Source organism: Psammomys obesus, unplaced genomic scaffold, assembly GCF_907164565.1.
Source record: "Psammomys obesus unplaced genomic scaffold, mPsaObe1.curated_primary_1811, whole genome shotgun sequence".
Lineage (NCBI taxonomy): Eukaryota > Metazoa > Chordata > Mammalia > Rodentia > Muridae > Psammomys > Psammomys obesus.
The window spans coordinates 11,721,026-11,745,959 of NW_026596234.1; positions in this window are offsets into that span (position 1 = coordinate 11,721,026).

Genomic DNA, 24,934 nt, shown 5'->3' on the forward strand with positions numbered 1-24,934 from the left:
TGGTTTTTTTTTTTTTTTAAAGTAAAATTTCACCTTAAGCGTTGGCTTTGTTGGCCTTGCAGCGAGTGAGCATGGTTCACTGGAGTGTTTAGCTCGATTCAAGTGAGGAGAAGTGTTCCTGAGCTACCTGGGAGCCTATGTTCCCAGACTTAGGTACACGAGAAAATAAACGCCTGAGTTATTCAGAGAGGCATGAGGGGCCTGTGACCTCAGCCAAAGCAGGAGCTGAGAAACTTGATGCCTGTTTTTCAAGCACCCATGTCAGGTACTATCCTGACATGACAGTGCAAAAGCCTGTCTAAGGCTCCTCTTTCCAGTTGGGCCCTTGCTTTGACTAAGGTGACAGACACTGCTGTTCCTTGTCCAAGTTCATGCAAACATCCTCAATACTGCATCTTCTTCTTTTTGCCACACAGACAAATCCTTCTTTGAAGACACTAACAAGAAAGCTCCTCCCCAGAGTCATTTCCTGATCATGGGTAACCTTGGAATATGTATTGAAATGAGCTTCCCCTGTTGTTGTGCCAGGTGGTGGGGGTTGAGGGTAGGGATGAATAGGGGTGCTAAACCCTGGGAGTCTTGAAGCTATTTTCCTAACACAGATGCAAAGTAAGCCCTCAGATAGCCTTCCCATGTGTGCTTGTTAAGCAGCAGGTCAGAGTGGGCATCAAAGGACTCAGGGGAGACGGTGGGATAGTGAAAGCTGGGGTACCATTTATGGAGTCCTGTGAGTATGTGCAGAGCTGTCAGCAGTGGCTTCTGCTGGACCTCAGAGCTCTGCTTAGTTTTATGAAAAGCTAAGGATGTAGAGAGAGATGTGCCCGTGCCTTACTCAGTTGGTCTATGATCCCGAGAGCCCACTGCCTCAGCAGCACGCTCTCCAGTTCCCTCCTGAAGAAAAGCTCATCCAAGCTGTGGTGCTGTCCCTGTCCAGATGGACATAGCCCTGACCGGGAGGGAGGTGGGACTACGGACTCCTGGCTTTTCTTCTGCTGTTAGGCTTCTCAGAGGACCCCAGAAGACTTCAGAACCCGGCAACCTGTTCCCAGAGATGTCCTTCCCTGTGGCTGTGTCTCTGCTTGTTAAAATCTACAGAAGAGTCTGAACCAGAAATGATGAAGTGATTGATTCTCTCTCACTGAGAGACAAAGAAGGGCCAGGGATGGGTAGAGACAGGTTGCAATCCACAGCCAAGATGTTTCTGCAGGAAAAGTGTTTTGTGGTTTTTTTTGGGTTTTTTTTTTGTTTTGTTTTGTTTTGTTTTTATCATGAACTCGATGTTGCAGTGAGAGCCATTTAGTTTTAGAGGAGAAAGCTTTTGAGACACCTCCTCTCTCTCTCTCTCTCTCTCTCTCTCTCTCTCTCTCTCTGTGTGTGTGTGTGTGTGTGTATGTGTGTGTTAGAATTCTCAAAATGTTAAAAGCATCATTCTCATGAGCAGGATGAGAACATCCATCCAAGCCACATAATTAAAGGCAAATGAATAGGGTGGTGGAGTTGATTCCCAACAGGAAGTGAGAACAGGAACCCCAGGTTGTCAAGTAGGAGAAAGCACACTGGGAGGCACACTGAATCAGAAGCAGCCACTTCCGAATTTTAATGGGCAATAGACTCATTGCTTGCGTCGTCTCTAATACCACCAAGAAGAACAGCATACTTCGTAAAGTTCTTTTTTTTTTTTTTAAGTTTACTATTTTATTAGTGCTGTGTGTGTGTATATGAATGTGAAGGCATGCATGCCATGATCTGTGGAGGTCACAGGGGAACTTGTGGAATCAAGTCTCTCATCTTTACAGGGGTTTCAGGGATTGAACTTAGGTCCCGAGCTCCTGTGGCAAGCACAAGGCTGCCAGTCCCAGGTTTTTAAGGGCGTCATTTATTTAGTGTTACTGATTTTGTATGTGTTTCTTCAGTTCAGCTTCTACTTTTCGAGAGCTGCTAACTGTCTAGGCCCTAATCAGAGGTAGGTTCAAGCTTAATATCCATTATTCAATGTGTTTGGGACCAGAAGTATTTCAGGTTTGGCGTGATCTTTCGGGTTTTGGAATAGCTGCACGTGTATGATAGGTTAAGAGGGAGGAGGAACTTAATTCCAAACAAAGTTAATTTATGTCTCATATACACTGCGCATAAGTAGACTGAACATAGTTTTATAAAATTTGTGTGTGTGTGTGTGTGTGTGTGTGTGTGTGTGCGTCTAAACTCATATGAGTGCTGGGAACCAAACCCAGATGCTCTGCAAGCACCCCTAACCACTGAACCATCTGAAGCAGCTTCATGTCAGCTTTCCCATCTGTGGCATCATGCCAGCACCTAGAGGGTTACCAAGAGAGCAAGAGAGGAACCATGTGTCGGGTTGTCCTTTTAAGGGGAAAGGTAACCATCCCTTCCAGGTGTGGCCACCTGGCCTGTGATACATGATGGCATCATAAGTTGCTAGGCAACCCAGAAGCAGGTTTTGTTCCAAAATCCTAACACTGAGAACTTGAACTTGGGGATTTCTTGTCCTCATACCAGTCCTTTCAAGGCAGAAAGCCATCAGGGCCTTGACTTGGAAGGTGATCTTAGTCTGTCTTCTGTCAGTCTAACAAAATGCTTGAGACCCTGTGGCTGAACCAGGAGTGTGGGGCATGTGCTGAGGGTCTGTCTGCTGCATGGTAAGCTGGTGTTGGCATCACTTGGAGAGACCCTGACCAGAGAAGAAAGCTTGAGGGCTTTTAAAAAATGACCTTGCCTTACACACACACACACACACACACACACACACACACACACACACACACACACGAGAGAGAGGAGCGCACCTTTTCATCTGTACTGGAAACAACACAGTTTTGCAAACAGGAGGGAGGTCTCAGATCTTGTGTGCCCCCCTTTACCCCTCCCCACCGCCGAAGGACTTTACAGCAATGGACGAGTTAAGCTCACTTGCCCAGCTTTTGTCTTTCAGTTCTCATCTGTGGAAAATCCAGCCTGAGGGCCCACACCCTGCAGGCCTCTGCACATTCTGAAGAAATCCTCTCACCCTCCCTGGAGCAGCCCAGCCAGCAGAGGCTCCAAAGAGGTGTAAGTCGAGGACCTGCCACCCAATCTTTAGCAGCCTCCATTCCCTCCCCGAGAATATCGGATTTCACAGAGAAGGCCTGTAGCTCCCAGCTATTTCTGCAGAACAGATGTTTCCTTTCTGTTCTCACACCTTTGTTGCTCCCAGTGACACTGTCATACTTGCCTCTGCCTAATAGACCTACCTGCTCAGGCTCATCCGTCTTATGGCTAATTTAAGCCGGAACCAGCAAAGTGCGGGGTTCCCAGCCTGCTGGTAATTCTTCTATAAACTGTTGTCTTTGATGTCTTTGGGTTTTTGTTTATGTGGGGGGGGGGTGCACATGAATGCAGCGACCCTGGAGGCCAAGAGAGGGGACTGGGCCCTGGAGCTGGAGTTACTGGCAGAGTGAGCTGCCCAACATCCACCATGGAAGGAACCTCCACCAGAATCTCACTGGTTCCTGGACATGGGAAGAGTCATTGAGGATCACAAACGTGGCTTCAGGTAGGCTGTGATCGCTTAGGACCCATCAACAGCAATGGACATGCTCTCTACCGCTGGGAGCCCTGCCCAGCTCTTGCTCAGATAAAAGCCAGGTTCTCACCGCTGCGCTCACACCAGTCTCTCCACCCTGTTCAGAGAAGCCACGCTCAGTCCTGCCAGGGGGCTGCTGCCCTTGTTTTCTCTACGGATGCTTCATCGCCCAGTCTCTTAGGTTACAGGGCTCTCAACTCCATGGTCACTGGATTCAGTTTGTATTCTTTGCCAATGCGGCTCCTGGAGCCTCCAGGGGTCTGTTTACCTTTCGGAGATGACGTGAGAAGCCACTGCCCCTGTCAGTCAGCGCTGAGACCCACAGCACCAAGTGTCAGTGCAGATGGGAGCTGAACTGGGAGCTGCTCAGTCAGGACATTTTGCGTAACCGGAAGGCGAAGCCAACAGCAATAAAGAACACTAACTTGGATGCCCAACGGTTTATGAAGCAGATCCTGGAAAACAAATAGAGCAGAGGCAACCAGTGAGCTCAGCCTGTCCCTTTTATGAACGTGACAGAGGAACCTGCCTGGGGAGGCTGTAGGTGTGGTTAAATCAAGGGCTGCAGGTGGGGGCAGGACACAGGCTGAAATCAGCTGTCCCCTCTCCAGCGCCACCCTCGACAAAGCTGCATGAGGAAGAAGCATTGCGCTCAGGAGAGGCCACAGCACACAGGCCCACAGGGGACCTGGACTTCCGGACACACTGGCGGGATACTTTGACGCCTCTGTGCTCTGTGGAAGTGGCTTGTGGGAGCCGCTCAACAGCCCCAGGGGCGAAGATGGGGACTGTCGCTCTCCTGCTTCTTCTGTGTCCCATCAGGGCAGGAGAGCAAGAGCAAGCATGTGCCAGCGCCCTGCCTGTGCTCCTGTGGGAATGGGAAGAAAGAGTCCATGTCCCTGAGTGCGGGAAGGGAGGGGATGGCGAGAGAGGCTCTTCCTGTGGAAGCTCGTTTGTTCCTGCAGCCCGAGCCAGCCTGTTCTGTTCTTACTTGCTCTTTGTTCCAACCAATATAGAATTTTCACACTGGGCTAAACATAAAGCCAAATATGAAGCCAACAAAGTGTCCACATCCTGATCCCCAGAGTCCAGGAACCTGGACTTCACTAGATGAAAGGGACTCTGTGAATGTGATTAAATGGAGGAGGACTCTGAAATGGGAAGGTAAACCTGGATATTCAGGTGGCCCTGGTGACATCTCAAGGGTCTTAATAGAAAGGGAGGAGTCAAAGAAAAAAAAAAAAGCTGTGACAACTGACCAGGGGAGACAGAGAGAGACACAGAGAAAAGGAAAGAGAGAACCACTGGGTTACCTGGCTCTCTTGGAAAGAGTGATGACGAAGATGGACCATGCAGTCATGTGTCAAGGAAAACAGGCAGCTTCCGGAAGGTGGAAAATGCCAGTAACTGACTCTCCCTGGGTTGATGGCTGAGAGCTGACCTGCATCGCAGAGGCCAGATCTGTAAGGCAGGAGTGGGTGCTGTTTTATTAAAGGAGGTAATAAGTGACTTATGGAGGAGACTACGCAAGACAAACACCACCTTCTCTACATGGCTTGGATATAGACGAGTAGTTAGAAACTTAGATTTGGCAAACAAAAGGTGTATCCTACAGACATGTGGTCTGGGGGCTGCAGAGACAGCACAGTGAGGACGGTGTTTTCTGTGCAAGTCCAGGGACATGAGTTTGAGTCTCGACACCTCTGTCCAAGCCAGGCTCAGTGGCATACAACTGTAATTGCAGAGCTGGGGAGGTGGAGGGAAGCTGGGGCTCCCCGGACAACAACTTTGAAGACATCGTTATCAACCACTGACCCCAACATGCATGTGCCCACACATGCACATTTACACATATACGTACCTGCGGTTTCCCTTTTGTAAGAGTTAAAATCAACTTTCCGTTAGGACTGGAGAGGTGGCTCAGTGGTTAAGAGCCCCTTCCTGCTCTTCCTGAGGACCTGAGTTCAGCTCCCAGCACCCACGTTGGATTACTACAGCAGCTGTTAACTCCAGTTCCAGGGGGAGCTGAGGATTCAGACTTCCACCATGACTATACTCCCAGCACTCAGTGGGGCAGAGGCAGGCAGATCTCTGTGAGTTCGAGACCAGCCTAATCTACAGAATGAGACCAGGACAGCCAAGGCGAAACAGAGAAACCCTGTCTCAAAACAAACAAACAAAAAACAGCTTCATAATTTCGTCACTTCCCGTTTAATAAAAAGCTCCGGGTGGTTGCTACCCATTTTTCCTGTCCTGTATTTTTATGGAATTAGGCACAGTTGTAGTTTGTGGCTGGAAGGAGGGTGCTGCACAGTGAGGGCCTTAGAGGGAAAGGCCTTCTTTTGTAGAGAGGGGTGACACTTGAGGCCTCTGCCTCCTCTCTCCCCACTCAGGACTTAACATCCCTGGCTGTGAACACATGTGTGGATCTACAGCAAAGCGCCTGACCGTCTGTGTGCATTGTCCACGGGTCAGAACATTAACGTCACCTGACGTTTTGCTCCTTATGTTTATCCCAGCAGGGCACTGGGGCAAGCCACAAGTGGCTGGAGTCCTGAGAGTCATCAGACTGTGCCCATTCGCTATTCACTTCTCTCCCTGCAATGACGGATCCGGTCTGTGGATGCACAGGACTCTTCATGGCTGGGGTGACTGATCAGGTGGCTGAGCTGCCTTGTGGAGCACAAAGGTTACCTTCCTAGGAAGCAATCAGTGGATCATTAACAGTCCTGGGTGTGCTTTGCTTGATCAGGCCACGGGCACTGCAGAGACGGATCTCAGGGTTGTTCCGCAGCTGAGAACCTCAGATCATTTCTGTGACTGAACCTGTGCCTGAACATGAGGGTTTCGGGCCTTCCTGTGGCTCTGAGCCACTAGTTGGTTCGGGAGAGGAAAGAAGGGTTGTATTCTCCTGCAGAGAAGGACGGAAATAGTCCGAGAGGAAAGGCAGCCTTATCAGCCTCCACAGGGGCCCCCTTTGACAAAGAATTTGGCAATGAGGTCGTTAAAGAGACCTATAGCTCCGGCAGTAAAGTGCTTGCTCTATACACCCAGAATCCATTGCAATAAATCCAGGAGCAGTGGCTTGTTGGGTCTAAGGGTAGAGTATGTGAGCTGGTTGGGCCAAAGAGCTGGCGAATCATCCAGAGCCTTGACTCAAATTTCTCCGTATATTGTGGCCAAAGTGTGTAAGGGTCTTAACCGTAGAGGAACAGGGTCTTAACCATCAAGGCCTGTGGAGTAGCCAAGAGCAGTGGCAATAGCCTCTACTGTTTGGGAAGACCCTGGGACACCTCTGATCAGAAGCTGAAGGGGAGGTGTCCCACAGAGGGCACTGGGCTTTTGATTTGGGAATCTACGGCTTCCAGAAGGAACATTTTCTCCTGTGTAAAGGCCAAGTTAAGTCATCCATATGAATATATGTATTTAGGAAGCCTGGAAAAAAAATGAAATAGATGTATTGCTCGAACTCAATACAAAATGGCCCCTTTCTAAAGAAAGAGGACTAAAGGACAGCAAGGATTGGGCACAGAGCACCCCACATGGAGGCTGGGCGGGGCGCTCCTCCGCTTTCTGTCTTTGTTTTCTGGGGACAAACCGGAAAAGCAGGTGAGATTCTTGCTCCCAGCCAGGCTGTTTGAGAGTTCCCCCTGTACTCCCATGAAGCTAACCAGCACTCCTACACAGGTGGGACCTCGTTTCAGCTCCCCCATCAAATCCTGGCACCCCAGAGCATGTCTCTCAGCCCTGAGCTGGACCTGGCGGGAGAGTGTAGGTACTCTGAAACCCTCTCCATGCTGGCAATGTCTGTGAAGGAGCTGTCATCTCAGCCCTTCTTCACCCAAGGTTGAGATGAGGAGTGTGTTGGTATGATGTTCTTGGGGAATGTATACAATTTACCTTTGTTCATTCAAATGCTGCTTTCTCTACCCCACTATCTGGTTTCAATCCGGACATTGCATTGTGCTGTTTATTCTAAGCATCACCTATCTCAAGTCTGTGTAAACATGCCACCATTTGTTCTCTGTAATTTTAATAAAACAACCAGCCAATGCTGTGCAGTAGAGAGAATAGGGTGGGACATCCTAGTCCAGAGGGGAGGAGAAGGAAGCAAGTGGGAAGAGTGGGAGAGCAGAGATTGACAAAAGAGGACTTGGAACCATGAGGAGAGATGAACCACTGGACCTAAGATATGATTAAAAGCAAGTATAATGTGGGAAATCTGAATGGGAGGAAACTATGCAGGCTTGGTGGTTTAGGATGGAGTAACTATTGCCCAGCTTTGTGTTCTAGGCTAATTAAATACATCCTAGTCTCTGTGTGGTGATTTGGGTATACAGCCGGTTTAGGAATAACCCCTGGTTAACTAAAAGGTAAATCAATAATGAATATTAATAATCAACAGGAGGGGGTCTCTATCGCTGTGTTTCCCTCCCAGTGGAAACATGCAGTTGGGGTAGCTTGCACCATGTATATCAATCTGCCACTCAAGCAGAGCACTCAACACCCTCATTGACATAGGGTGGCAATGACCACAATAACAGATGTTGTGGCATTTCCATGACTATCTGTCTGCCGAGGAGAAGAAAGCCTTCTGTCTTGTTGCCCTTTGGGTCAGAGGAGTCTTGATTCCAGGGCAGGTGGCCGGGCGTGAGGGGTGGTGACCTTCAGGTCCTCGTAAGGTCACTGGCTTTATTCTTGGCCCACCGTGAGTTGGGGGATGTTGAGGGGTAGGACAACTGTGGCAGAGTGGCCAAGGAGGAGTATGAAGAGCCATGAGGCATTTGCAAGGATTACAAGGGAGACAGGGCCACAGAGGAGAAGGGGACAGTTCCTGATTGGGTTTGAAAGTAGAACCCACAGATTAGTAAGACAGAACCGTGACTGGTGGCCTGGCTTGGAGTCAGCCAGATGGAGCTGCTGAGAGGAAGGATGGGGCCCTTGCGTCTTGGATGGGCCAGAAGGTCGCTCAGACCTGGCATGCTGTGGCATTCGGTTCTATGGCCATGGTCCCGTAGTTTAACTACCCCTTTCTCAGCTTTGGGTTCTCCAGGACAAGCCTATATTCTCTGTCCCCACAGAGCTGGTGTCATAGCCAGAGCTGGAAAATATAGCAGTCAGGCTGTGTTTGTGCTAGAAGCACACGGAGGTAGAGAGAAGTTGAGGGGTACCTGGTGTGTGCAGTATGCAACCAGCTCTGAAACTCTCAGCAAAACACAAGACAGGAGAAGGCAAGGAATTCTATCCTCAGTCAGATCCTTTTTCCAAAAAAATATATTTTTATGTGTATGAGTGTTCTGCCTGCGTGCATGTCTGTGTACTACATGTATGCAGAGCCAGCAGAGGCTGGAACAAGATGGCAGATGCCCTGGAACCGGAGATAGAGAGGGTTTTAAATTACCATGTGGTTGTTGGGAATTGAACCTGTGTCCTCTGGAAGAGCATCAGTGCTCCTAAACTACAGAGCCATCTCCCCAGCCCCTAGAGTCAGATTTTCTAGGACATATTTTATTGTTAGTTATGTTGTTTTAGAAAATGCTTGGTACTTGGCTCCACTTTTTAAAACTGACATTTGGATCTGCCTGAGTCTTAGGTACCTTAGGGAAACACAGCATTGCTACATGCCTAGGCACACATATGTGTATGCCCACAACCACACATGCACAGCCCCACACATACCCCCACACACACATACTATAGTCATGCACGCACACACACATGCACAGGTACAAAGGAGTTCACCATAACCTCACTATCGGGAGGCATGAGAACAAGGCACAAACGTCTTATGCAAATGAGTAAGCAACCCCAGGGATAAAAAAAAAAATCATACACACAAAAAAAAGTCTTTAGTTAAAAAAAAAAAAATCAAAACTACAGGGATCAAGACTAATCTCAAAAAAAAAAAAGACATGAAACAAATAACAATAATAATAATAATAATAAAAACATGGGGGAAAAGCCATTAGTAAAAAAAAGCAGTGTCTTTTTACTTCTAGATCAAAAGAAATCAAACACCAAAAATACATTTTGTCGTTATTTAATTATAACTTTTAATCAGAGCCAAACAGAAAGAACTTTAGAATTCTATGACGTTTAATTAAAAAAAAAAAAAAAATGTTGGTTCTCACCCCACCCTCTCCAAAAGCAACCATCTTAGTTCCTGTAGTCCAAGGTATTTCGGTGGAGTTGGAACTCCAAATTTCAAAATAATACGATTATACTGCTGAATGGTCCCTTGTCTAGCTTGCTTCCTACAGCAGCGTTGCTAGCCACAGTTGCTATTGTTCCTGGCTGAGGACCTTGGTTGGGTTTATTTTCTCAACCACTGAAAGAATTCAAAAGCAGGGAAGGAGCTCAAGACGCAGCAGGCAGCGCCGGGTAACAAGGGTAATTATAGGTGAGGAAGAACACTCAGCAAAGCCTGGGGGCCTGGGGCGGGGGTTAAGTGGTTTCGGTGGCCTGAGATGGGACCCCTCCCCTAATTTGGGGTTGGTCAGCTTGCACAAAGAAAAAGAAGCTGATAGGCCTACAGTTTCGGGTAAACATGTTTGTAACAGGCCCTGAGGAAACCTGACTAGCCTGGTCAGGGGAAGGGGCCCTTGCCAGCAGGAGAAAAAAAAAGGCCACCAGGCTTTTATCTCAGGTCAGGAAGGTGAGGAATGGACTTTTGCCATCTTCCTTATCTATCTATTTGTGGCCCCTTTCACTGTCTGTTTGCCTATCAGGGACCTGTCTGGCTCCTAATGGCTCCTGGGAAACCGAGTCTAAAGAGTTGGTTCTCAGCCCAGAGCTGAGATGCCTCAGAGCTAGGCATCCTGGGTGAGCTGGAGCCTTCAGATCCACATGCAGAGCCAGCTCCTTCTCCACTGCCTCAGCCCCGCCTTGAATGTTCTTTGCTTGAACTGCAGAACTGAATAAACACAGAGTGTGCAGACAGATCCCGCCTGGCCGTGGATCCCTGACTCCGACTGGTCTGAGCCTCAGTGACCAAGATTTACAGAGTTAAGATGCAGGAGGACAGCCAAGATGACTGCAGAGAGTCAAAGGTTATTTGACAGCTGTTTGGGATGTGTTGCTACATCAGCTCTTCGCACCCCAGCAACTACATGAATGCCCTAACAACTGATCCCTAGTGCCTGTCCCTCTCCCTTCCATGCCATCTTTCAAGGGTGCCCTGGGCCTGTTTAAATAGCCGGCTCCCCACGGCCCACTCCTACACTTTTGGTGCTGGTCCCAGGGAGTCAAGCATCGCATAGCTCTGGCATTGGTTCTTAAGCACATCCTGTGAACCGCTTGGCAGAATATGAGGCCCAGCCCCATTCCCCAACAGAGAAAAATGTGAGCTACCCTTGTTAACATTTAATGTGATGACTCTAGAATTGAGGCTGTTTTGTCACAGTTAGCTGCTTGTGTTACCTTCCTCTGTCCTTTTTTGCCTTGTTTTATATTGCTAACTAATGTGTAATTATTCTATGCGGCAAATTTCAGTTAGGTTGCTCGTGTTGATCTCTTTATTGTGCTTTCCACGCATACAGGAAGGGTCTATTGCCCACTGCAGGATCCACCTGCCTCCAAATGGTGCCAATTCCTGGTCAGTATGGCCTCATGGAAACTCTGGGGCAGTCTTTATCAGCCCTCTGGAGGCCTGGGTTCTTGCTATCCTGTGATTTAATTCTCCAGAGGCTACAGCCTTGAAGGACTATAGTGTTGGACTTCTCATCAAATGTATACACACACCCCTTGTAGAGATCTTATTTCTTGTGTGTCTGCATGTTCCTTCAAACTCACATCTCTTCTGCCTAAAGGACTCCTCCAGGTGTTCATCTCGGTGCAGAGTGGGCCTGGAGTGAATCCTCTTCATTTTTGCTTCTCTAGAAATGCGTTTGTTTTATCTTCACTTTTGCAGTGTTTCTGATGGGAACAAGCCTCAAGGCTGCCGGCCTGGTGACTTGCATGCAGCCATTCCATTTCCTCCTACTTCCATTGTTCCCATTGATAAGTCAGCTGTTCCCCCCACACACACTGTTTCTTTTGTTGTAGCGCATGGCTGGCTTTGCTCAGCAAGAGCAGTGAATGTTCTTAATTGTAGAGCCCCCCTCCAGTCCTTCCTTTTAGAATTTTAATTGCGCATTCTCAATTTCTCCACAGTACCCTGCACATCCTAGTGCGCTCTTTTATTTCTCAGGGGTTTTGTTCTGTACCTCCTCGTTTTAGCAAACTTACTTATGCCTCATCTAAACAATCGCTGTGCCAGCCTAGTGTGGCTTCCACTGAAATTTGCTTTTTAATTTGATGCTATTTGGCTCTATTTTCAAATTCAATTTCTCTGATAATGTACCTCAGCTTTTCATTTTTTTAAAAAAATAAATTGCTAATTTGTATTGCAAATTTGTTCCTAGTCCCTTCAATGACCAAGCATCTGGGGCTTCCTGTTGCCTGTTTTTCTACCCTTGACATCTGTTCGTTTTCTCCTGTGAGGTCTGGTAACCTTCTTGTGAGCGCTGGAGACTCCAGACATCTTAGACTTTTCATGGTGTTGTTTATGGCAGGGCTGAGTGCCTAAAACACTTTAAGGCTTTAGGCTTAAAACACTTTAAGGTTGACCTTCCACCTTCACAGAGCAGAGTCTATGTCAGTTTGTCCTTCATCTCATGGAACAACCTCCTAAAGAACTCATCAGGAAGTCTTGTGTGTTTTCTGGAATTCTGTGCTGTTGAGCCTTGAATACCAACTGCTGTTGTAATGGCATGCGTGATATGGGTGACACCCACGCCCTGAGCACTGTGCTCTGTGCAACTTCTGCACCCTCAAAAGCCTATGGGAAGCAAGTGCTGGTACAGATTGAACTCAAGCACACCCTCTTGTCTCTGGCTTTGAATGTCAGCTTTGGTCTCCCCAGCTCTTGAGCCTGCCACACAACCCTGAACTGGCTCAGCAGCGCTCACTCACACATTGCTCAAGGAACAGAATAATAGGGCCACCTCTGCCTGTTTCCCTTTTTTACTGCCCCCCCGGGCTTTGCTTGTTTGCTAGAAGCTAATCCATTAGATAAAAATATCCACAGAGCCTTCCTTATGTTTCAATGAGGCAGTAACACATGGAGATCTGGGGTTGCCAGAATGACTATATCTCCAACCTAGACAAGTGGAAGATTATTTCAGTTGTTGATTTTTCATGAGTCAAACAAACAAACAAACAAACAAACAAACCTGTACAACTGAGGTGTGTGGCTCATTGAGGAAAGTGCTTGCCTAGTATTTGTGAAGCTCTGTGTTCAGTCCCCAGCACCCTTCATAACAGGGTCAGAGGACACATCACTCAGAATGGGGCATGCAGGAGGAACAGAATTCAAGTCATCCACCAAAAAATAAATAAATAGGTGACCTACATGAAATCTTGTCAAAAAAATGTTTGTTTGTTTGTTTGTTTGTTTGTTTGTTTGTTTTTAATGCACTGTTGCAGCAATGGACAGAGATTAGGAAAGCCTCCAGTGTAGGGAGCAAATGCAAATACCCCTTAGAGCCAAAGGCAAGCTTCCTGAATATCACAGACGGGGTGAGAGTCAGCTGCAGTGACAGGAAAACTCGGGGCCTGGGGAGCTAGAGTAGACCAGGAGGTTGACCCTGGTCCCCTTGTGTGAAGGCTGAGCATCTTGTTCAATGTGGAAAGTTAGCAGAGCAGGGCAATTGTTTTAGCAGCTTGTTTGATAGGAAAACACACATGAAACAGATTCCTTTTAAATGTGTACCTTTAATAGGAAGAGCTGGGTTCCAAGGTTTACATCAGAGGTTCAGGAGTCCTGCCTTTAGGTCCACTTAGCAGCCAGCCCTTTGTAGGCTATCTAGCATATTTTGGTCACTATGTACCCCATCTGTAAAGTGGGAGCAATCAGGTCACCTGTTTCACGGGAGATATGGAAAATCTGACAAGTATGTATACATGAGACACAAAGCCCCTGTTATGACATGCCTAAACAATTGTTAAACACAAACCAGCTGGCAACACAGGGCCCTCCTTTAACCTGGTTCAGCCCACAGCCACTGTGTCTAAATGTCCATCTGGTCAACCTGCCTTCTACTACAGGTTAGATTCAGAGAAGCAGGTGGGCCTACTCCGACACACAGGCAGCCTGGTAGATGTGAGGTGGGTGGAGGATTCTGCGTCCTGTAGCCAAGTTGCTCATGTCTATTGCAGGCAGAAGGTGAACTCCACCTCCCCAACACACACACACACACACACACACACTACAGAGAACACTGTAGTTGGCTCCCGGCCCCAACTCCCTTGCGGTTGTTAGCTGAGCCCCTCATGCTCTGCCTGGGAGAGGAGGAGGCAAGTCCTGACATACCATCACTCCTCTAAATGTTTAATAACGCCCCATCCTTCACTCACTGGGTAACCAAACCCAAACCAGAGGTTCCTCAAAGCCACAGACTAACGAGGCCATGAAAGGGAAGATGTTTCTGTAATGAAAATTTCATCAATGCAGATTTCACATTGAAAATCAAGGTCTCAGCGTGAAGACAGCATCAGAGTGGACGCTGCTGTGACACTGACCTTCATCCCTGGAGATAAGAGCAGAGTCAGGCGGCTTCGATCTTTTGTGACAGCATAGCTGCAGGGAAGGAGGCTCTGGGGTGGGGAAGGGAGGAAGGCCCCACCCCGTGTCTTCTGAGGGGGCCTCTGCTGGTGGGGTCTTGGCAACTCTGCTTTCCTCAGTTGACCCTCTGGTCCCATCACTACCTAATCTCAGCCTCCTCTCCCACCTCACCCTCTCTCCTCTTGCTCCTTAGCATGGCACAGCTTGCCAGGCCATGCTCTGGCTGCTCCCTCTTTGTCTACTTTATCTCATTCAGAACCTGCAATCTCCAAGGTCTTGTCTCAATGTCTCCCTATCCAAGAAGATTCCCTGGGGGTTTTAAGAACAGTATTACTAGTGCCACCTGCCCCTTTCCACCTGCATTCATCTGTACGTGTTTACACACACACACACACACACACACACACACATACACACACACAGAGGGAATCACAGTGACAAATGTATACTGTGCACTGAGAACAGCTTTTCCTATGGCATCTATGTGCCTGTGAGAAGTGTGGGTCTCCTGTGAGCCAAGTGCAGCCTTGGTGAATTTTGCACCTCATCTTAATAACATCCCTTGATGAGATCTTTTCCTGCTCCTGTGATTTTGGCTTCTAGAACGCGCTGGTTGGAATCCACAACTGTGAGATCTTCCCTCCCCAACACTGTAATTCCTGGTGCCACGATGTGTTGGGATGCCTCTGGAGCAGAGGCTGTGCACACGCCAAGGGCAGATGCACCCGTTCACTTATTGAGAGCCTGATGGGAAAGCACACAGAAATTACTCTTCCCTTTCATACATGGTCTTTGTGAGGCTTCCAACAGTGAGGGAAAGAAAGACACAAAGAACTCTAAACTCTAAGTCACCTTTCCTTAAAAAAACAAAAAACAACAACAAAAACAAAACTAGTAAACACAGAGAGAATGCACAATAGTGCATTGTGGGTTCTGGCTCTTTCCAAGGTTAAGACAGTTTTTAAAAAAATCTTCCAAGCATCGCTGGTGACCTTGACCATATCAAGTTTTTACGACTTTGTAGTAGACGATGAGGGCCATGGGAATTAAAGCTAGTATTTAAGAGGAAATTTAGAGAACTTTTAAGGTAAAGCTGCTGAGTCCACCGTGAGAAAGAAAAGGCTGGATGCAAAAAAAGAGAATCTACAACAAACAGGACTTTGCTAGATGTTTTAAGTTTTGGTGCATCTTTTTCTGTTGAATATTCACAAAGGCACATGTGTCCCTTTGTCTTTCAGAAGGTGGCATGTGTGTTTGTACATATTTGTAAGTGCATATGTATTTGACTATGATGAATAATGTTACGTTTTAAGCTTCAATGACTGTGCTTACAAGATCTATAAAACAAATGCCTCTAACCTGTAAGTTCCACTTGCCCAAGGACAGATAACTTCCTGGAGTGCTGGGGCTGTTGCCCCAACTGACCAGATGCGTGCTTGATCACAGCGGGAAGTATGGAGGCAGGAAGTCTGTCAGAATGTATGCTTGCCCCTGATTGGACGAAGGCAGGAAATGTGTAACATTGTAAGTTTTGCCTTTATAAGCCCCCGCCTGATGTAATCGCTGCCATATTCTGAACACAGGTCTTGGATATGGACTTGGTCAATGTTTAATAAAGATTATGTCAAATTTGACTCAAAAATTGTGGGAGTGATCTTACTCTCGCCCAGGGATGTTAACAGTACATGTTTGTATGTACCTGTCTGGGCATGGGCATGCAGAGGCAAGAAAAAGAAGCTGGGTATCTTTCTCTTGCTATTTTATTTTTTGAGACAGGCTATCTCCCTGAATCTGAAGCTTGCTTATTTGACTAGGCTAGCTGGCCAGCAAGCCCCAGAGACCCTCCTGCCTCTGCCTACCCAGTAGTGGGGGTGACAAGCATACACCACCACACTTGACTTTTTATGTGGGTTCCAGGGGTCTGAACTCAGGTCCTCATACTTGTACAGACAGCGCATTACTGACTAAGTCATCTCCACAGCCCCAGAGGCCTGTGAGTTCAGCACTGGGTACCAATCGGCACACAGCAAGGCCAGCAGATGAACTCCCCCCCCCCAGCATTTCTATTTTTTATCACTTTGTATCCCAGCTGTAGCCCCCTCCTTCATTCCCTCCCAATCCTGCCCTCCCTTCCTCTTCTCCTCCCTGCCCCTTCCAGTACACTGATAGAGGAGGTCCTCCTCTCCTTCCATCTGACCCTAGCCTGTCAGGTCTCATCAGGACTGGCTGCAGTGTCTTCCTCTGTGACCTGTTAAGGCTGCCCCCTCCCCTCAGGGGGAGGTGATCAAAGTACCAGCCACTGAGTTCATGTCTGAGGCAGTCCCTATTCCCCTTACTAGGGAAACCCACTTGAAGACTGAGCGGCCATGCAGCCCAGGGGGAATTCTCTGTGGGGTTTCATAGCCAAAGTCCTCAAACTCTATCAGGTAGCTCAGGGTGGCCTCTATCTCACTACATATCTAAGGATGATCCTGAACTTTTCCTCTTCTTGCCTCATCCTCCCAAGTGCTGGGATGACAGCTGGGAAGTTGTCATTCTTGACTTCGGAGTATTATCACTTCTACCTGATGGTCTCCAGTGGTACTCAGCCCAGCCACCCACAGGCACCCATCCTCCATTGCTGCACAGAAATATTGTTTGTGGCAGCTCAAAGCTTAGTGGTGTCGACCAAGAAGCATCTGGATCTGTTTCTTTGGATTGGGTCCCAGGTCAGACACGGCTGCCCAATGTCTGCAGCTTCCACTAGGAAGAGCTGAGAAGCCAGAAGCCAGAGCACCATGGGCTGACTTGCCTGAAGACTTCCTTCACTTGTATGAAGTCTTCCTGGAATGGGTCAGCAGTCCACTCAACTAAGCCTCTGAGCAGAGATCTAAAAGATGTTCCCTCCTGTGGCTGGCGCTTCTTCCCAGCATGGCTGCCTCAGGGTCAGGCTCCTTCTATGCCAGCTCAGAGTTCTAAGAACAGAAAGTCTCACAAGGTGGAAACTGAATGATCTCTTTTCACTCAGCTCAAGATTCGGAAGTTCCAGAGTCATAGGGATGGGGAGTGGACACAGATTCCATCTCTAGGTTAGAGACATGTCAGACATCTGTACTTTAATGACTCACAGGAAATCAACAGTTCCAAATGCATACTGGGATTGTCTCTGCTTCTTTATTCTCCTATGCCCAGGATCACTCCCATACCCATCTGACCATAAATCCTTGGTTTAGACAGCACCTAAGGCAGACGCCAAGCCAAGACAATGCACAGCTTCAGCCTGCAACACCCTGGGACACACAATGGAACCAGGGCCTACACTGAGCCCACTTCAACTGAAATTCACCATGGAGTTTGTAAGGGACACTCCCTCAGAGAGTGTTCAGGTGTCAGTATGCACTGCTCACTTCCACAGAGCTTCTGGGGTCTCCAGGCCCTATTTCTCACCCCCCCCCAGCAGCTGCCTGCTCTTGCTTCCACAGCACAATCTCCAAGAGCTTTGGAATGGGCTTTAGATTGCTACTTGATGAAGAGAAAGCAATGGTGAATACACAGGGGTTCACAGGAGGGCAGCAGCTGCCCTCCTGTGACTGAGCCTCCCGTGCTCTGAGACGACAGTCAGAGTTTGGATGGATCCCCACTTCCCCACTCCTAAGTGGCCCCATTTAAGTAAACACACCCCCCCGGAGCTCATATCCGCGTCCTCTGCGGGTGATCCGTTTCTCTCCTACTCACTCCGAACACACAAATTGAGAATATGTCAGAGCTTGCACAGGCTCTTTACAAAGCGTTGCCCGTTAACCAGGGCCATTTCAGCCCCGTGTTCCTGCCCTCCTGTAAAGGCAGCCTCCAGCATTTCTGTAATAAAGAGCAATTCACGGCTTGAAACCCAGACTGGTTGAAAAATGAATTCCAAAATGCAGCTGGTTGATGTATTGACCATAGGCATCCTTTGTTGTTGTCATTGTCGTCACTGTTGGTTAAAGACAGAACACATTAACTGTCAAGGCTGGAGAGAAAGCAGTTAGAAGCCCTGGCAGAGGACCCAGGTTCAATTCCCAGCACCCAGCGGCCAGTCACAATTCCTCTGTAACTCCATGGAGGGAGGGGGGGAATCTAATGCTCTCTTCAGCCACCAGACACACATGTGGTGAATTGTCATACATGGAGGCAAACACTCACACGCATATTCTTTTTTTAAAAAAAGAAAGTCTTGTCACATCTTAGTTCTCTAGCCTGTATAATTATAATTTGAATCTCATTGGTGGGTCATCTCTCAAAAATCCTAAGTGGAGAATCTTAACTGGCCAAAAGCACCTGAACCCAGATAGGTGCTGCATCGTGCCACAGGTCAGGGTGTCTCCGAAAGGTGAAGAAGTGGTTGCCATACCGATCTCCATGGAAACGCACCGACTCAGCCAGAGGGAAGACACTGGTGGGGAAGTGTCCTGAGTCTATTATCAAAGACAGTACACGCTACTCTTGGCGAGGACCTGAATTTGAGTCCCAGCGCCAACACTGAACAGCTCATAAACGCTGCTAACAACAATTCCAGGGGTTCTGATACACTCTCTGGCCTCCATGGGCACTTGCACACCCCCACCCCAGACACATGCATAATTTAAAATAATAAGAAAATAAATCTTTAATAAAAAATGAAAGTCCTAGCTGAAGGCACAACAGGGCTTCTCGCTCCACAGGGTCCTACCCCCGCCGTCTGCACAGACACCCTCCTTCACACCCCCCGGGCTCCCCAGTGTGGGCTCGGTGGGTGGCTACCCTTGCCACCTGTGAGATGGATTGTCAGGTTCCACACGGCCACGCTGCTTTCCAAAGCCAAGTTCACAGCCATCACGGCGAGCCAGACCCATGTGCAAGGAGCAGCGGCCAGGAAGACAGACATGAAGTCAGCTCATAGGTTTTGCTCCATTTTCCTCTTTCTCTGAGAAGAATAAATAACTCATTCCTTATTCGTCACTTCCATCCGTCATTTGAGGCAGAAAAAAAAAAAAACAGACGATAACGATGTGAATATATTAATCAGACTCTCCTTGCGGATGAGTGTCTTGCCTTAGTTAGAGACAGTAATTTGGTGCTGTGATTTCCAAAGTCGGTGAAATGCTAAATAGAAGCGTGTCAGCTGGTATCAGATAGAGCCCCAAAATAACATTCATCAGAACAGATCCTTTGATAAAATATCCCCAAAGAATTTCAAAATATACATAATGGCTTTGGTTTAAAAAAAAAAAACGATTTGGCAGATTTCTTCTCCCTAACATCCAGCTTTCTAAGGATGACTTCATTCCAAAATGCTTTTAAGTTTGCAAAATGTGCTTGCCACTCATAAACCCACAACACACACACACACACACACACACACATGCTGAACTGTCTTTTTTTTTTTGCATTTTGCAGTTCATTTTAAATGGGAAATTGATGGCTTCTTCAGTGCTGAGTCACTGGAACAGGACTGGCTCAATTTTTCAATCACATGTGAGTGAAATGCAGCCTGGCAAAGGTCTGAGAGCTCTGTGGTGCATACGCATCCCTGAAGTGGCTAAAAGAGGCCAAGTCCGTGGCCAGAGCGTTCTCACTAGCGGAGGCTGTCAGGGGTTTTCTCTCTTCAGAGTTAGTATTGGGCTGATAACGGTCTTGGTCCTGTCTACTGTTCCTTGAGTCTAAGGACAAGATGTCCTGAGAAAATTCTGCCTGGCAGCTTGATGGATGGCTCTGTATTCAGAGCCAGGAGGTTCACAGATCTTGGTGTAGACTAAGATGGTTGAAGAAAATTGCCAGGTGTGGTGGCTCACGTGGGTCAGCCCATCACAGGGGGGAAAAAAAGGGAGTAAGACCCTGACTCCAAAACAAAAACAAAAGCAAAAATAGAGGGGTGGCTGGAAAGATGGCCTGGCAGTTAAGAGTCACTAACACTCTCTCTCTTTCAGGGGACCCCAGCTTGATCCAGAGTATCCATGTCTGGCTGCTCTCAGCTCCCTCCACCATGATCTCTAAAGGATGCAACAGGCTCAGCCTTGGCAGGCATCCACATGCAAACACACACACACACAAACACACACACACACACACACACACACACACACACATAATTAAAAATAAAATCTTTTTTTTTAATCAACAGCAACAAAAAGAAGGAAGGGAGGTGTATCTTCTATCTTTGTTGGTAGCGTACTGGGCTAGCATTCACAAAGCACTAGGCTTGATTCCTTAGCACCTTCTAAAACCCCATGTGGTGGTGTGTGCTTGTAATCCCTTAATGAAGAAGGATACTGGAGAATCAGAAGTTCAAGGTCATCTTCAGCGACATAGCAAGTTCAAAGCAGTCTGGGATATGTGAGATTTTGCCAAAGCGGGGGGGGGGGAGTCTTTTATGAAATAAGATTATGTTTTGAAGAAAACACTTACTTTTATGAAAAAAAAATAGCTGTTACGGGTTAGACTTTAGAGCCCCAACCCCTGAGTACTTCCGATTGTGACTGTATTAGGAGACAGGGTCACCTTCTTTTTCAAAGTTCAGTGGCATTATTAGAGTGAACCTTGGTCCTATATAAACAGCATCTTTCCAAGAAAATATTGGGGCACAGATGTAGGCACTGAAAGACCATGTGATGCAGAAAGGACCAGAGAAACCTAATGCTCCCTGGGATTCGGCAAGACCCTCATGACCTTTTAAACACAAGGTCAAACACAGTTACATGTTGCTGAGAATGATGGGTGAGCATTTGTTAAGACTGTTTTGTGAACCCTGGATATTTTTCTGTGACTGATGAAGCTGTCTGGGTGGGCCTTCAGACAGTCTCCTCCCATGGGCCTGGCAGCCTTTGCTCAAGAACTGTCTAGAAAGAGCAGCACTACAGAGCTCAGGACCCACAGCCATTGAAGACCTGACTGTGGTCACAGGAGACTTGTTCCTAAAAGGACTGGAGCCAGCCCGGAACACAGAAAGACCAAGTTCTCCGCACAGAGGAGATTTATTTGCCACAGAGGGACAAAGGGCAAGGAATAAGAGACAAAGACAGGTGATAGGAGATGAGGGAGAGAGGAAATAGGAACAAGGGAGAGATGAAAGGGATATTTGCCCCAGAGGGACAAAAGACTGCCTCTGGATAGAGGAGACGGATGTGACCCACAGACAAATGGCAGTATATAAAAGGTAAAAGAGGAAACCTGTGTTAGGGTGAGGTGTTTCACTTTAATTGATCATGTTAATTAGGTGAGCCAAATGGGGCTTTTGATTTCTGGACTTCAATACTTTGATAGCTGGACTTTGGTGGTCAGCTTCAGGAGGAGTAAGTGGACAAATAACATTTTTTAGCAAGAGGGGAAGCACAAAAGGCAAAACTCTGTTGGTGCCATGTTTGCCATGCTCTGGCCTGCTAGAGGCCTTCAGTGCCAGTACTAGGAAAATTTACCCTTCACCAGCCAGACCAGGTGAACTTAGAAGAGCGCTTGTACCGTCGCTTCAAGGAGTGCCACCTGCGGCTGCTACCAGCACAGAACCTGTCTAGAGTCAGCCTGGAAAGCAAGCCTACCCTCCTAGTGACTGGGCAAAAGCCTTGATGGAGAGGGGGGCCTGTGCTCTAGCTCATTCCTGGGGTGTGGATAAAGCACTCTGACCAAAAGCAATGCCTCAGAGGAAGGGTTAGTTTGCTTACAATCCCAGGGCACCGCTCATCACTGGAGGGAAGCAAAGGCAGGGACATGGAGGACCACTTCCGTGGTCAGGAGCAGAGGGCGCAAACACTCAGATCCTTGCTGCTTGCCTGTGCTCAGTCCTCAGCTGGCTCTAGCCGCCCTCACACAGGCCAGGGCCAGCCCACGAAATGGCACTACCTACATTCTCCTCACCCCAGTCAACAGTCAAGGCAGTCCCCCACAGGCCAGGCCAACATGACCTCCGTATCCTCAGAAGACTCTGTAGCCCCAGGGCTGGAGAGATGGTTCAGGGGTCTAGAGTACTTGCTGCTCTTGCAGAGGACTCTGGTTCCATTCTCAGCACCCACATGGTGACTCATCATCTGTTACTCCAGTTTCATCAGCTCTCACGCCCTCTTCTGACCTTTGTGGGCACTAAGCACACATGTGGTACATACACACACACACACACACACACACACAAAAAATGCAGGTAAAACACTCCTACATAAAATAAATAAATCTAGTACTAATTTTTTATATAAAAAATATCCTCTTGCAAAGTGATTCTAGGTTGTATCAAGTTGAATGTCAGAACTGACTAGAACAGGCTGTGTTTGGCTTTGATTGGGTCTTGAAAGCTCTGAAAGTTGAGCTGTAACTGATGATAGTTACAATGACCACATTTTACACACACACACACACACACACACACACACACACGTTCACCTTGTCTTGTCTTTCAGGCTAGCCAGAAGAGATACTTTTCTATGTGGCCTTCCTGAGGTTACAAAATTAGGCCACAACAAAGCTCTTGGGTGGTCTTTTGCCCACCTGTGGTCTTCATCGTGGTAGACTGGGCTTTGATAGTAGCAAAAATTAGTGACAGTGGCAGCTGCAGCAGAAGAGACAGCATCAACGGTAGCAAGGAGGCAGCTAGAGGGCTCCAGAGGGCACCTAGGGGAGAGGTGGTGGAGATGACGGAGGATGGTGAAATAACAGAGAAGAAACGGTATAGGCCAAACAGCCAAGAGGCTATAAAGTCTACAGAAATGGTAGCTAGAACTAATGAGGTCCATAAGCCAGGGCCTGAAAGTTGTAACACTGAGGTCTCAATAAGAGCTTGAGCATGGCACGGGCCAGTAGCCACTGCTGTGAGTCCTGGGTTACTGGCCGCTGACATCTGGACCCAGAGTAGAAAGCCTGCAGCTGAGTCTCTGGCCTCTACAATACACGGATCACCGGCTCTTAATTCTCAGGGTCTCAGCCATAAAGCTCTGGATGGTAATCCATTCATCAGACCCTTAGTGCTCAGGAGCCTTGAAGCCACTGTTGGTCTGTACTGGACATTTCCATCTGGATATAAAAAGAGAACCCCCAGCCAAATGGCTGAAAAGAGTGACACAGGGAGGACACAATCCTCCAAGCCAAAGATGAAAGGCTCAGAAGAAACCAACCCAATATGGCCTTGACTTCCCCACTCCAGAACCTGAGAAAATAGATTTTTATTACTTAGACCAGCCAGCCTGCAGTCATTTGTTACAGCCACGGGAAGGCTTACATGGAGCAAGCTTCCTTTCCCCCGGGGTCTTAGTGCCTGAGAGCTCACATGGCTTATTTGTCTGCAGCCTGTGAGTAAGATGTGCCATGCTTCTATTTGAACTTGAGCTCCGTGTTCAGTCTGAAGCTGGCTGCACAGAGCTCTTGTCAAGTGCATTTCTCCAAAGAACTTTAAGTGATTTATGAGCTTCAATTGCATAAAGCCTAAGTGGCCTTTTTAGACTAATATCTGAAGGGCGTCCTTCTCTAGCTCCCATCAAAATTGCAGGAGGTCTTACACCGTCCCTCAGAAGCGACCCTGAGTGAGCAGGAATGCTCAGCTAGGTGCTGTCCTCAGGATCAGCTTGCCCTAAATGTGCCACTAAAATGAAAAGAACAGACTAAGCCATGTTAATCTGTTTGTGTACATGTATATATGCATGTATGATCATGTAACAGTGTTCCCAAGCCATCACTTCCCTCCTCATCTCCCAGTGCACAGCACACCCCTCCCCCCCCCCCCCCCTACACACACAAGATGCCTTTTCACTGGCTTCTGCTCTCCAAAGTTCACTTGCCCTCCCCGAGATCTCTCCTCCCCCATGTCGCCCCTCCCCCAGCTTGCTCCCCCTCACCTGTGCTCCCATAGTTTGGGTTGGACGTGGAAAGGACATTGTCCTCTGGGTACAATTTGGGGGAAAAGCCATCACTGCCATCAGGGGTTATTGTCTGTTCACCCTACACACCCACCCCAGGGACCTTCTGTGTTCTCTTTCATCCTGGGACCTGGCCCTGCGGTCCTTAGAACTTTCTTTCCTCCTATCATTCAGCACCCATCAGTCTTCAGCCAGGGAGGCTGGAGGTCAAGGACAGGAGTGTCCATGTTCTGTGTAATGGGCCCACTGCCCCCATGGACAGCCCTTCCCTACATCCTACAGAACCCTCCAAGCTTTCCAACCCCTCCACCCTAGTAGCTGACAATCACCCTGTCTCCTGCTGCCCACCCCCCGCCTTGCCGATGCTCTCCAGCCTAGCTTCCTGGATCTTTCTTGTCCTTCTGTCTGTCCTGAATGTAAGAGCTCCTCGGGTCACACCCGTCTTCTCCGCCCTGGGAACTTAGCCTCCTATGATCAGAGTAGGAATGCCATTTTCCTGGGCTTCAATGCTGTGAGACCAAGCAACTGAGCTCAGCCCGATGAGGTCACTCCCAAGAACAACCCTCAGTGTTCCCATGCTGTATCTAGTGACTCCATGTACCCGAGTCAATGCCAGACTACCAGACAGCTCTCTGTCTGTTCCTCTCCAAAATGCCACTGGACGCTGAACCATTGCTTCCTCCTCTGTCTCCACCCTCCTGGCTCAAGGGTTCCGCTGGACTCACCCCTCTTCTGGGTCACTCTTCCTACAGTGGAACACGATGATCTTCCCGAAGCACAGTCTTGTCACATTCTTCCCCAGCTTTCTGAAGCCTCCGTTTCTGAGGACATTTCCCAGCCCTTATGGTTTGTGCTCTCAGCCATCTGCACCCCCAGCCCAGCCCCCACCCCACCCCCAGCCTTCTCCTGTCACCAGCACTGCCC